The sequence below is a fragment of the Grammomys surdaster genome, unplaced genomic scaffold (assembly GCF_004785775.1).
Source record: "Grammomys surdaster isolate TR1022 unplaced genomic scaffold, NIH_TR_1.0 372, whole genome shotgun sequence".
Classification (NCBI taxonomy): domain Eukaryota; kingdom Metazoa; phylum Chordata; class Mammalia; order Rodentia; family Muridae; genus Grammomys; species Grammomys surdaster.
In genome coordinates this window covers 1,351,950-1,365,492 of record NW_021604791.1, presented here as the reverse complement: position 1 = coordinate 1,365,492, position 13,543 = coordinate 1,351,950, and positions in this window count along the sequence as shown.

Here is a 13,543-nt window from a genome sequence, read left to right as displayed (position 1 = left end):
ATGTCTGCATGAAGAATGGGACTAGATCCATATTTATCGCTCTGTACAAAACTCAAGTCCGAGTGAATCAAAGACCTCAGCATAAAACCACATACTCAGCCTAAGAGACGAGAAAGTGGGAAATAGCCTTAAACATATGTACAGAAGACAATTCCTGAACAGAATAGCAGTGGTTCAGGCTCTAAGATCAACAATTGACAAATGGAACCTCATAAAACTGAAGAGCTTCTATAATGCCCTGGAAAATGTCAACATGATACAATGACAGCCTACAAATTGGGAAAATGTCTTTACTAACCATTTATCCTACAGAGGACAAATATACAAAATATATGAAGAATACGAGAACTTAGATTCCAAAACAATAAAATAATCTCATTAAAAATTGGAGTCCATAACATATCAAGATATTCTCAACAGAAAATTCGTGAATGGCTCTGAAGCACTTAAAGAAATGTTCAAACTCCTTAGTCATCAGGGGAATGCACATCACAATGAAACTGAGTTTCCACCTTACACCAATCAGAACAGCTAAGATCAAAACTCAAGTGACAGCACATAATAACAAAATGTAGAGCAATGGAAAAACTCTTCCATTGCTGATGGGAGTGCAAACTTATACAACTACTCTGGAAGTCAATCTGACAGTTTCTAGGAAAATTCGAAGTAGTTCAACCTGAATTCCCAGCTATACCATTCTTGGGCATATACGAAAAAATACTGAACAATACCACATGGTTGCATGCTCCACTATGTTCATGGAGGCTTTATTTATGATAGCCAGAAGCTGGAAACAACCCAGATGTCCCAAAATGGAAGAGTGGGAACAGAAAATGTAGTGCATTTACACAGTGGAATACAATTCAGCTATTAAAAATAAACACATCATGAATTTTGCAGGCAAATTGCTGGAACTAGAAAAAAATTCATCCTGAGTTAGGAAACTCATACCAGAAGGATAAATATGGCATAAATTCACTTATCTATGAATATTAGCTATTAAATAAATGGTAACCAACCTACAATCCAACTAAACAGAGAGGATAGGTATAAAGGAAACACCCAGGATGACACATGGATCTCTCTGAGAAGAAGAAATAGAATAGATTTTATCCTGGACTGCAGATGAATAGGTGGCAGGAGGCAGAAAATTGGATAGGAGAATTGGGTGGGGAAGGGGACGGGAGAACAGTTTGTGGAAGAGTATGTCAGGAGAGACAGTTGGAACAAAGGTGCATTTGATCTGTGGTATGGATACCTAGTGCAGTAGAAATATATGTAGGTAATCCTATTGAGGTCACTTAATACTAAGGGATATGAATTGACCACTCACAATCTTTAGTCACTAAACAAGGACTCTAGTCATGGGGCTGGGTTGCACTCTGTTGAGTTGTTCACCAAGGACATTCCATAGAAATCTCCAAACAACCCAGACTGTTTCTAAGTCAAAGAGTTGTTTTCCTCAAACTGACAGTCAGGACACATTACCTAGAATACCACATACATACAACTTTCTTAACAGGAAAAAGTGAAGCCTGTGGCTACAGGCAGCCTTTACCCCTACAATCTATTGTCTTTAGTGTGGCTAAGTTACTCTGTAGGCTATCAAAGAAGAAACATAAGCATCAAGTTCTCCACAAAATCTCTTACCTAAAATCTGTTCTTCATGTAAGAATGCTAGAACAATAGTGGTACAGAACTTGTGGGAGTGGCCAATAAATGTCTGATCTGACTTTCAGTCTACTCTACTCAATAGGACCCCATACCCGACTGCTTGTGCAACTGATAACCACCGATTATAAAACCCAGAGCCCTAGAATATAACCAAACACTACAGGCCAAATCATAAAAAAAGATAAAAAATTTAAGGACTTCTAATGATATTGTTATATGCATAGATTAATACCTTATCTATTCATCATCAGAGATGCTTCCTCCTACAACAGACATAAACAGATGCAGAGAACTAAAGTCAGAGATTATTCAGAGAGAGTCATTGAAACACAGAGTTCTAAATGGGATTTCTCCATTATATCCTTCATTCCAGATCTCAGGGAACCACACAGGAGAGGATACAGAGTGAACTTAAGAGCCAGAGAGAATTGTGGACACTAGGAGAACAATGTCCCCAGGTCACCTAAGTAAGACTCATGTAGTGAGTCTTACTACACAAACTAAAGTAGCAAACACATTGCCTAAACATATTGACACCAGTCTTTGTATGTATATTAAAGCTTTCAGCTTAGTATTTTATGCGACTCTTGGGTGTGTGAATGAGTGGGCCTCTGATTTTTGTTCCTTCTCTTGGGCTCTTTTCCTTCTGTTGGATTGCTCTGTCCAGCCTTGATGTGTTGATTTTTGCTTTATCTTATTATATTTTGTCAGGTTGGATTGCTATCTTTTAGAAACCTGATCGTATTTAATGAGACACATAGAGGGAGTGAGGGAATTCAGAGAGGAGGGGAAGTAGAGAGGAAATGGAAGTCATAGAAGGAGTAGAAAAACTCGGGATATAAAGCATAAGAAAAAATCTATCTTCAATAAAATGATAAAGAAAAATAATGAATATATAATATGAATCCTTTTAAAATTTTCCAGGTTAATAATTGAATCAGTATGTAGTGTCAGCTTATTTTTTCACATTAAAGTTCACACAATAGCATATTGATAGGTTGTAGAAAATAAACATTACCACTTTTTCAAAATGTGTGAAATGAAGAATAACATTGCCCAGAATTATACATTTTCAATTAGGTTAAAATACTAATGGGTGTCTTTCAATTTAGTCAGTTATGATTACCCTCATGTTCATCATGACTCTTTTTATTACAACCTGTGGAAAGAGCTCTTGCCTGGGGTTCAGATTTTAGAGCAGAACTAGACCCAATTCTCAAAAATATGTAGAAAATATGCAAGGTCCTGAGGCTCCTACATGATAACACAAATAGCAAGTCTTGAGTCAGAGTAATTTATACAGGGTAGCAGAAAGGTTCTCCTTTATTCAAATCAGATAGGAATTTAGCATTGGAGGAAGTTATGGGAAGTATTTTAACAATAACCGTACTTACTAAGGGTAATCAAATACTTTTGAAGATTTCACTGTATATTTTGTTTAAAACAATAAGTGTATACTCTTATTCTAAACTTGTAAATGAAAAATTGGAAACAAAATAGTTGAAATTTTTTTGTTTCCTTGTTTTTTTTTTAAATCAGGCATTTATAAACAAGAGAGTATACAATAATTACATAAAAATAGTTCTCCAGTAGCAGAGTAAGCCGCCTTATTGTTATTAGCAGCATAATAGGACTGGAGGGGGGTGGGTTGGACAGTTATGAAGGTTGAGGTAGTTTTTTGCCCCCTCTCCTTTAACTGATGAGCAAGTCATTTGAGACTTCTGACTTAAAGCAAGAGGCCCCCCCCCCAGCCCTGAGGTAGGCATGTGGGGAGAGTGGGTGCCATGGAGGGTTCCCCGTGAGAAATACCACAAGATGCTTCTGTCCCCTCCAGCAAATGAGATTTTTTTTTTCTTCAGTTAAAAATGAATCCAGGAAACAACCAACAGACAGGAAAAGTTTCTGGAAAAGGAGCCACCATATACACGTATAATACAACGGTATGAAATGGAAAAAATGTACTTACATGTGAGTTGTCTTTACATTGGCTAGTTCTGTATGAAAAGCCGGGTGTCATGTGTACGAGTTAGCTCTTCACCACTGACTTACTGCTGTTAGTTTTTCCCATTGTTAAAAAATCTTACGTTCTCTCTCTTTTTTTTTTCCGTGTTTTTTTTTAAATTATTTTATTGGATGTTGTATTTACATTTCATATGTTGTCCCCTTATCCCATCCCACACCCACCCAGGAACCCCTATCCCCTCACCCCTCCACCTTCTTCTCTGTGGATGTAACCTCTACCTACCCCCCACTCCCACCTCCCCACCCTCAAAATTCCCACCCCCCTGGGGCATCCCGCCTTCATGAGGTCAAGGATCTCTTCTTCCACCAATACCCAGCAGGGCCCTCCACTCTTACTTATTCAGCTGAAGCCCTGGATCCCTCCCTAAGTGCTCCTAGGCTGGTGGATTAGACCCTGGGAGTTCTGGTTGGTTGGTATTGTTGCTCTCCTCATGGGGCCACAAACCCTTTCAGCTCCAATGGCCTTCACTCTGACTCCTTCATTGGGGACCTCATGATCAGTTAAATGGCTAGTTGTGAGCATCTGCCTCTGAATATGTCAGACTCTTGAAGACCTCTGAGGAGACATCCATATCAGCCTCTTATCAGCATGCACTTCCTGACTTCCACATCAGCATCTACCTTTCGTGACTGCACATGGGATGGACACTAAGGTGGAATGGTCTTTAGAAGGCCCCTCCTTCAGTTTCTGTCCCTCAATTTGTCTCCATATTTGCTCCCTTGAGTATTTTGTTGCTCCTTCTAAGAAGGACCGAATCACCCCAACTTGGTCTTCCTTCTTTATGAGCTTCATGTGGTCTGTGAGTTGCATCTTGGGCATTTCAAGGTTCTGGGCTAATATCCAATAATCAGTGAGTGAATACCATGTGTGTTCTTTTGTGATTGGCTTACTTCACTCAGGATGATAATTTCTAGTTCCATCCATTTACCTAGGAAACTCTCGAATTCATTGTTTTTAATAGCTGAGTAATACTCCATTGTGTAAATATACCACATTTTTTTAATCCATTCCTCAGTTGAAAGACATCTGGGTTCTTTCCAGCTCCTGGCTATTATAAATAAGGCTGCTATGAACATAGTTGAGCATATGTCCTTGTTATATGTTCGAGCATCTTCTGGGTATATGCCTAGGAGTGGTATAGCTGGGTCCTCAGGTAATGCTATGTCCAATTTTCTGAGGAACTGCGACACTGATTTCCAAAGTGGTTGCATCATCTTGCAATCCCACCAACAGTGGAGGAGTGTTCCTCTTTCTCCACACCCTCGCCAGCATCTACTATCAGCTGAGTTTTTAATCTTAGCCATTCTGACTGGTGTGAGATGGAATCTCAGGGTTGTTTTGATTTGCATTTCCCTGATGACTAAGGATACTGAACATTTCTTTAGGTGCTTCTCGGCCATTCAAGTTTCTTCCGTTGAAAATTCTTTGTTAAGCTCTATACCCCATTTTTTAATAGGGTTATTTGGTTGTATGGAGTCTAATTTCTTGAGTTCTTTGTTTATATTGGATATTAGCCCTCTATCAGATGAAGGATTGGTAAAGATCTTTTCCCAATTTGTTGGTTTGTCCTATTGACAGTGTTCTTTGCCTTACAGAAACTTTGCAATTTTATGAAGTCCCATTTATCAATTATTGATCTTAGAGTATATGCCATTGGTGTTCTGTTCAGGAACTTTTCCCCTGTGCCCAAGTATTCGAGGCTCTTCCCCATCTTCTCTTCTATTAGTTTAGGTGTATCTGGTTTTATATGGAGGTCCTTTATCTACTTAGACTTGAGCTTTGTACAAGGAGATAAGAATGGATCAATTTTCATTCTTCTACATGTTATCCTCCAGTTGAACCAGCACCATTTGTTGAAAATGCTGTCCTTTTTTCCAGTGGACAGTTTTAGCTCCTTTGTCAAAGATCAAGAGACCATAGGAGAGTGGGTTCATTTCTGGGTCTTCAATTCTATTCCATTGATCTTCCTGCCTGTCTCTGTACCAATACCAGGTAGTTTTTATCACTATTGCTCTGTAGTATAGCTTGAGGTCAGGGATGGTGATTCCTCCCAAAGTTCTTTTATTGTTGAGAATAGTTTTCGCTATCCTGGGTTTTTTGTTATTCCATATGAATTTGAGAATTTCCTTTTCTAACTCTGTGAAGAATTGAGTTGGGATTTTAATGGGGATTGCATTGAATCTGTAGATTGCTTTTGGCAAGATGGCCATTTTTATTATATTAATCCTGCCAATCCATGAGCATGGGAGATCTTTCCATCTTCTGAGATCTTCTTCGATTTCTTTCTTCAGGGACTTGAAGTTCTTGTCGTACAGGTCTTTCACTTGGTTGGTTAGGTTCACACCAAGGTATTTTATATTATTTGCAACTATTGTGAAGGGTGTCATTTCCCTAATTTCTTTTTCAGTCTGTTTCTCTTTCATGTAGAGGAAGGCTACTGATTTGTTTGAGTTGATTTTATAACCAGCCACTTTGCTGAAGTTGTTTATCAGGTTTAGGAGTTCTCTGGTGGAAGTTTGGGGGTCACTTAAGTATACTATCATATCATCTGCAAATTGTGATATTTTGATTTCTTCATTTCCTATTTGTATCCCTTTGACTTCTTTTTGTTGTCTAATTGCTCTGGCTAGGACTTCCAGTACTATTTTGAATAGGTAAGGGGAGAGTGGGCAGCCTTGTCTAGTCCCTGATCTTAGTGGGATTGCTTCAAGTTTCTCTCCATTTAGCTTGATGTTGGCTACTGGTTTGCTGTAAATTGCTTTTACTATGTTTAGGTAGGGGCCTTGAATTCCTGATCTTTCCAAGACTTTTATCATGAAGGGATGTTGAATTTTGTCAAATGCTTTCTCAGCATCTAGTGAGATGATCCTGTGGTTTTTTTCTTTGAGTTTGTTTATATAGTGGATTACATTGATGGATTTCCGAATATTGAACCATCCCTGCATTCCTGGGATAAAACCTACTTGATCATGATGGATGATTGTTTTGATGTGCTCTTGCATTCGGTTTGCTAGAATTTTATTGAGTATTTTTGTATCGATGTTCATAAGGGAGATTGGTCTGAAGTTCTCTTTCTTTGTCGGGTCTTTGTGGGATTTGGGTATGAGTGTAATTGTAGCTTCATAAAACGAATTGGGCAGTGTTCCTTCTGTTTCTATTTTGTGGAATAGTTTGAAGAGAGTTGGCATTAGGTCTTCCTTGAATGTCTCATAGAATTCAGCACTATAACCATCTGGTCCTGGGATTTTTTTAGTGGGGAGACTTCTAATGACTGCTGCTATTTCCTTAGGGGTTATGGGACTATTTAGATGGTTTATCTGCTCCTAGTTTAACTTTGGTACCTTGTATCTATCTAGGAAATTGTCCATTTCATCCAGATTTTCCAGTTTTGCTGAGTATAGGCCTTTGTAGTAGGATCTGATGATTTTTTGAATTTCTTCAGTTTCTGTTGTTATGTCTCCCTTTTCAGTTCTGATTTTATTAATTTGTATACTGTCTCTGTGCCCTCTGGTTAATCTGGCTAACGGTTTATCTATCTTGTTGATTTTCTCAAAGAACCAGCTCATGGTTTTATTGATATTTTGTACTGTTCTTTCTGTTTCTATTTGGCTCATTTTAGCCCTGAGTTTGATTATTTCCTGCCTTCTACTCCTCCTGGGTGTATTTGCTTCTTTTTGTTCTAGAGCTTTTAGTTGTACTGTCAAGTTGTTAGTGTGTGCTCTTTCCAGTTTCTTTTTGTAGGCACTTAGAGCTATGAGTTTTCCTCTTAGCACTGCCTTCATGGAGTCCCACAAGTTTTGGTATGATGTGTCCTCATTTTCATTGAATTCTAAAAAGTCTTTAATTTCTTTCTTTATTTCTTCCTTGACCAAGTCATCATTGAGTAGAGAGTTGTTCAGTTTCCATGTTCACTTGGGTTTTCCATTGGTTTTGTCATTATTAAAGACTAGTCTTAGTCCGTGGTGATCTGATAAGATGCAAGGGATTATTTCAATCTTTTTGTATCTGTAGAGGCCTGTTTTGTGACCAATTATATTGTCAATTTTGGAGAAGGTACCATGAGGTGCTGAGAAAAAGGTATATTCTTTTGTTTTAGGATGAAATGTTCTATAGATGTCTGTTAAGTTCATTTGGTTCATAACTTCTGTTAATGTCAAAGTGTCTCAGTTTAGTTTCTCTTTCCATGAACTGTCCATTGCTGAGAGTGGGGTGTTGAAATCCCCCACTATTATTGTGTGAGGTGTAATGTGTGTTTTGAGCTTTACTAAAGTTTCTTTTATGTATGTATGTGCCCTTGCATTTGGAGCATAGATGTTCAGAATTGAGAGTTCACCTTGGTAGATTTTTCCTTTGATGAGTATGAAGTGTCCTTCATCTTTTTTGATTAATTTTGGATGAAAGTCGATTTTATTTGATATTAGACTGTCTACTGCAGCTTGCTTTTGGGGTCTATTAGCTTGGAAAATTGCTTTCCACCCTTTTATTCTGAGGTAGTGTCTGTCTTTGTCACTGAGGTACGTTTCTTGTATGCAGCAAAATTCTGGGTCTTGTTTGTGTATCCAGTCTGATAGTCTGCGTCTTTTTATTGGGGAATTGAGACCATTGATGTTAAGAGATATTAAGGAAAAATGATTGTGACTTCCTGCTATTTTTGTTATTAGGGGAAGATTTATGTTTGTATAGTTATCTTCTTTTGGGGTTGTTGGAAGATTACTTCCTTGCTTTTTCTAGGTTGTAGTTTCTTTCCTTGTTTTGGCGTTTTCCATCAATTATCCATTGAAGTGCTGGGTTTGTGAGAAGATACTGTGCAAATTTGATTTTCTCATGGAATATCTTGGTTTCACCATCTATAGTGATTGAGAGTTTTTCTGGGTATAGTAATCTGGGCTGGCAGTTGTGTTCTCTTAGGGTCTGTATGATGTCAGTCCAGGCTCTTCTGGCTTTTATAGTCTTTGGTGAGAAGACTGGTGTAATTCTTATAGTTCTGCCTTTATATGTTACTTGACCTTTTTCCCTTACTGCTTTTAGTATTTTTTTCTTTGTTTTGTGCATCTGATGTTTTGATTATTATGTGACGGGAGGTATTTCTTTTCTGGTCTAGTCTATTTGGTGTTCTGTAGGCTTCTTGTATGTTTATGGGCATCTTGTTCTTTAGGTTAGGGAAGTTTTCCTCAATAATTTTGTTGAAGATATTTACTGGCCCTTTAAGTTGGGAATCTTCATTCTCATCTATACCTATTATCCTTAGGTTTGGTCTTCTCATTGTGTCCTGGATTTCCTAGATGTTTTGAGTTAGGAGTTTTTTGCATTTTGCATTTTCTTTGAGAACTGTGTCATTATTTTCCACCGTATCTTCTGCATTTGAGATTCTCTCTTCTATCTCTTGTATTTGGTTGATGATGCTTGCGTCTATGTCTCCTGATCTCTTTCTTAGATTTTCTATTTCCATGGTTGTCTCCCTTTGAGCTTTCTTTATTGTTTCTATCTCTATTTTCAGATCCTGAATGTTTTTGTTTAATTCCTTCTTTGTGTTTTCTTGCATTTCTTTAAGGGATTTCTGTGATTCTTCTTTAAGGGCTTCTACCTGTTTACTTGTAGTCTCCTGTATTTCTTTAAGGGAGTTACTTAATTCCTTCTTATAATCCTCTATCATCATCATGAGAAGTGATTTTAATTCTGAATCCTGCTTTTCAGGTGTGATGGGGTGTCCAGGGCTTGCTATATTGGGAGAACTGGGTCCTGATGATGCCAAGAAACTTTGGTTTCTGTTGCTTATGTTCTTGCACTTGCCTTTCACCATCTGGTTAACGCTAGTGTTACCTGCCCTCACTGTGTAAGATTGGAGTCTGTATTTCCAGTTATCTTGCTTGTTACAGAGGTCCTCAGAGTCCAGATGTCTCTGTGGTCTTAGGATCCTAATCTCTTGGGTGAAGAACTCCGGGGACTCAGGCCACCTCTTGGATCTGGAAATCCTTCTGCTCTGGGTGCAGTGGTTCCTCTAGGATGGCTCAGGATAAGATCTCTCCCAAGTGCAAACCACCTTGGTGTCTGCTGCTCTAGGATGGCTCAAAATTCAGTATCTCCACAGGAGCAGACCAACTCTGTGTTGGCTGCTCTGAGTGCAATGGCTCCTCTAGGATGACTCAGGATTCAGTATCTCCACAGGACAGGAGCAGACCTACTCTGTGTCTGCCCCAGCCCAAAGGACTAGGAATGGGCGGAAGGGAAGTGGAACTCCGGAGGGGCAGGGTTTGGGTAGCTGCTGTGTCCTGAATGTTCCTGCCTCCCAGATGTATCTCCGGGGCTTAGGGAGTGAGATGGAGTTCCTACCGGTTGCTCTGAGTGCAGTGGCTCCTCTAGGATGACTCAGGATTCAGTATCTCCACAGGAGCAGACCAATTCTGTCTGCCCCAGCCCAAAGGATCAGGCAGGGGCCTTCCCTTCTCTTTCAGTTACAAAACTTGTATGCATGGATTTCACATCTCCATAGCTAGGCCCGCCATGGCATTATGACCTTGTCTCCTAAGGGGTTGGTTTTGTTAGGAAAGACGAAGAATGCTGTCTCAGCCTTGTTTTTTCTAGAGTTGTGTTTTTCAGTCATTTCTTCAAGGAAAATTAAATGATTTACTTGGAACAAAGCTTTTAAATGTGTTGGTGTGCTTCTGTGTGGCTGTCCCTGTTGCCCAGTAGGAGATCTCAGTGATTTGGTCCCCTTCAAGCCTTTGGCTCCAGGGGCACTCACACTTCTCAGCAGAGCCTCTCCTTGCCACAGCCCTGGTATGGGAAGGAAGTGCTGTGTGTGCAGCAGGGACTCTTACACACGTGCTAGAATGACTTGGGTCTGGGAAGGGCATGTCATCTCATTAATTGTTCCTCCTGGAGCCTTCCTTTCCCTGCTTCCTGTGGGATCAGAACACGGCTCCTGCTGACTAGTAACTTGTGATCCGGGACCTCTAGAACCTAGCGTCTAGGTCATCCTGCTGCTTCTGCCTTGACACCAGGGCCCCAGTCTTGGGTGAAGTTGGCAAAGCATTGGGTATCTTGTGCAGCTGCTGTGCAAGGCGGCCCCACTCGCTGCAGGGTCTGCGGTGGACTGAGGGCAGCCAGACACTGCATGCCTGTCTCCTTTATGAGGATGGCTGCAAATGTCAGAGAAAGGGAGGAGAGGTTCCCATTATGTTGGCTGTTGACAATCCCTGCATGTTAAACTCTTGACCAGTTTACTCGTTTCCATCCTTGAAATTTTGATGATGATACTTTGGGAAGTCTGTCTTCCAAACTGACAATGTAGTCATCTAAAATTAGTGAATAACAAATTCTAGCATGAACTTTATAAATGTCCCTATTGCATGAAAAATACAGATTCATAAAACTCTAAGCTATAAAAAGCATACCTGTCAAAATCATGAATTTTAAGTGAAAATACAGTTGTAGGTCAGGTCTCTAGTGTTTCATAAAACCTGCTATTTAATATGCACAAAATAATGAGGACAGAAAATAGTCAATTGAGACGCCTAGACAGCGTGTACATAGAATTTTACTCATTGAGACTCTCGGGATGTTTCAAACGAGTTGCTGCAAATAGGATACTGAATAGCAAAGATGTAAATAAAGGCTGAAAGGGCTTAAGGATTCTGAATCCTGAACTTAGTTTGTTTTTGCATAAGCCTATAATTAGAGGTACATAGTCCATATCTGTTGCTATCTAATGGCCTTTGGTATAATTTTTTCTATTCTTTTTTCTTTTATTATATAATCCTATGTTAGGATATCCGGAGAAACTTAAATTGTAGAAAAATATGGCATGTTTTGGTAGATCCATATATTCAGAATTATTTGATGACAGGTTATTTACCTTCTTATTCTATTTTAATTTGTTTATAATATTTCATTCTGTACCACATTGATGTCTTGCCCTCCCCCCTTTTATATTTCTCTCTATTGGGTCAAAAGTCTATTAAGCCTGCTTTATGTTTAATCACCTTCATAACACATCTGACATGTTATACTACAGTACTAGCAGTTTCTTTGATGTAGTTTTAAAATGGATTAATAACATAAAGTGCCATTCTTTTGATAGTAGATCAAAGCAGAAGAATATATCCAGTGCTCCTTGGCATATCTATTGTGATTTTTTGCTGTTTTACCTTCTACTTATTCCTTCCTTCCTTCCTTCCTTCCTTCCTTCCTTCCTTCCTTCCTTCCTTCATTCCTTTTTACATTCCTTCTTCCTCTTCCTTTTCTTATTCCTTCTCTGCTTCTTCTTCTTGAGAGAGAGGTGTTGTTTTCCTTTGTTTTAAAATTTAAATTATTTTATTTATTTACATTCCAGTCACTTCCCACCCCCTCATTCTAAGTTCCCACAATTCCCTGTGCCCTCAGGCTCTTGAAGATTAAGTACATCTCCCACTGAGGTCAGACCAAGAAAACCTCTACTACATATGTGCCAGGAGCATTAGACAAGCCTGTGTGTGCACCTGGTTAGTGGTTCATTCTCTAGGAGCTCCAGGGTGTCTGGGTTAGTTTAGACTGATAGTCTTCCTATGGAGTCACCCAACCCTTCAGCTCCTTCAGTCCTTTCGCTAATTCAACCATAGGGGTCTTATTGTCAGTCAACTGTTGGGTGTTTAAGTATCTGCTTCTGTCTCCGTCAGATGCTGGTAGAGCCTCTCTGTGGACAGCTATGCCAGGCTCTCATCATAGCAGAGTAGTGGCTGGTCTCGGTGACGCCCATGATAAAGATCCCAAGATAGGCTGGTCATTGGACTTCCTTTCCTTCAGTCTTCTTTCCATTTTTGTCTCTGCAGTTCTTTTAGACAGAAACTATTCTGGGTCAGGAAGTTTGACAGTGGATTAGTAACCCTGTCCCTTCACTTGCAGCATTGTCTATCTACTGGAGATGGACGCTTCAAGTTCCCTTTCCCCAATGTAGGACATTTTTGTTAAAGTCAATTTCAATGAGTCCTGAGAGTGTCTCACCTCCAGGATCTCTGGTACTCTCTAGAGGGACCCTCACCTCCCATTCCCTGAGGCTTCTTACTTCCATTTATTCTCTTGGTCCTCTGGGCTTCTGTCCTGCCAACCCCTGCCTCCTCCACCAATATCTTATCCTGCTCTCTGTTTCCCCGGCTACTCCCTTCTCCCACCCACATTCCTCCCTCCCTCTGCCTTGCTTATTTCCTTCCCCTTTTTAAGTAGAGTTGAAGGCTCCTCACATGGGCATTTCTACTTGTAATACTTTATATGGTCTGTGAGTAGTATCATGTGTATTCCGAGCATTTTTTTCTAATAGCCACTTATCAGTAAGTACATACCATGCATGTCCTTTTGATTCTGAGTCCCCTCAGTCAGAATGATATTGTCTAGCTGCATCCATTTGCCTGGAAAATTCATGATGCCCTCACTTTTACTAGCGAAACAGTATTCCATTGTGTAAATGAACTACCTCTTTTTGTATCTATTCTTCAGTTGGGCCAACATTGAAGCAGTTGACCCAGAATGGCTGTGTCCTTCATGTGTCTGTGAATCAGCTAAAAATAAGACATTGTTGGTTATGTTTTGCAGATATATTAACAAACCCGACAATGCACTACGAATAAATGTAGGTAGCATTGCTGGGAATAAAATCATCTACTTTAGCATACTCTTGAACTAAGGAAATTACATTTTTGAGGCAATGTATTACAGTTATAATAAAAGGAATCTCTTAAAATCCTCCTGTTATGTCATTTTGAATTGACAAGTTTTCATAATGAGTTAATGAGTTGCAAATTATTAGGAAGAATCTATGTATTCACTTCTCTGAAGGTAATTACATTCTGATTAGTTACAAAAAAAATTCCTCAG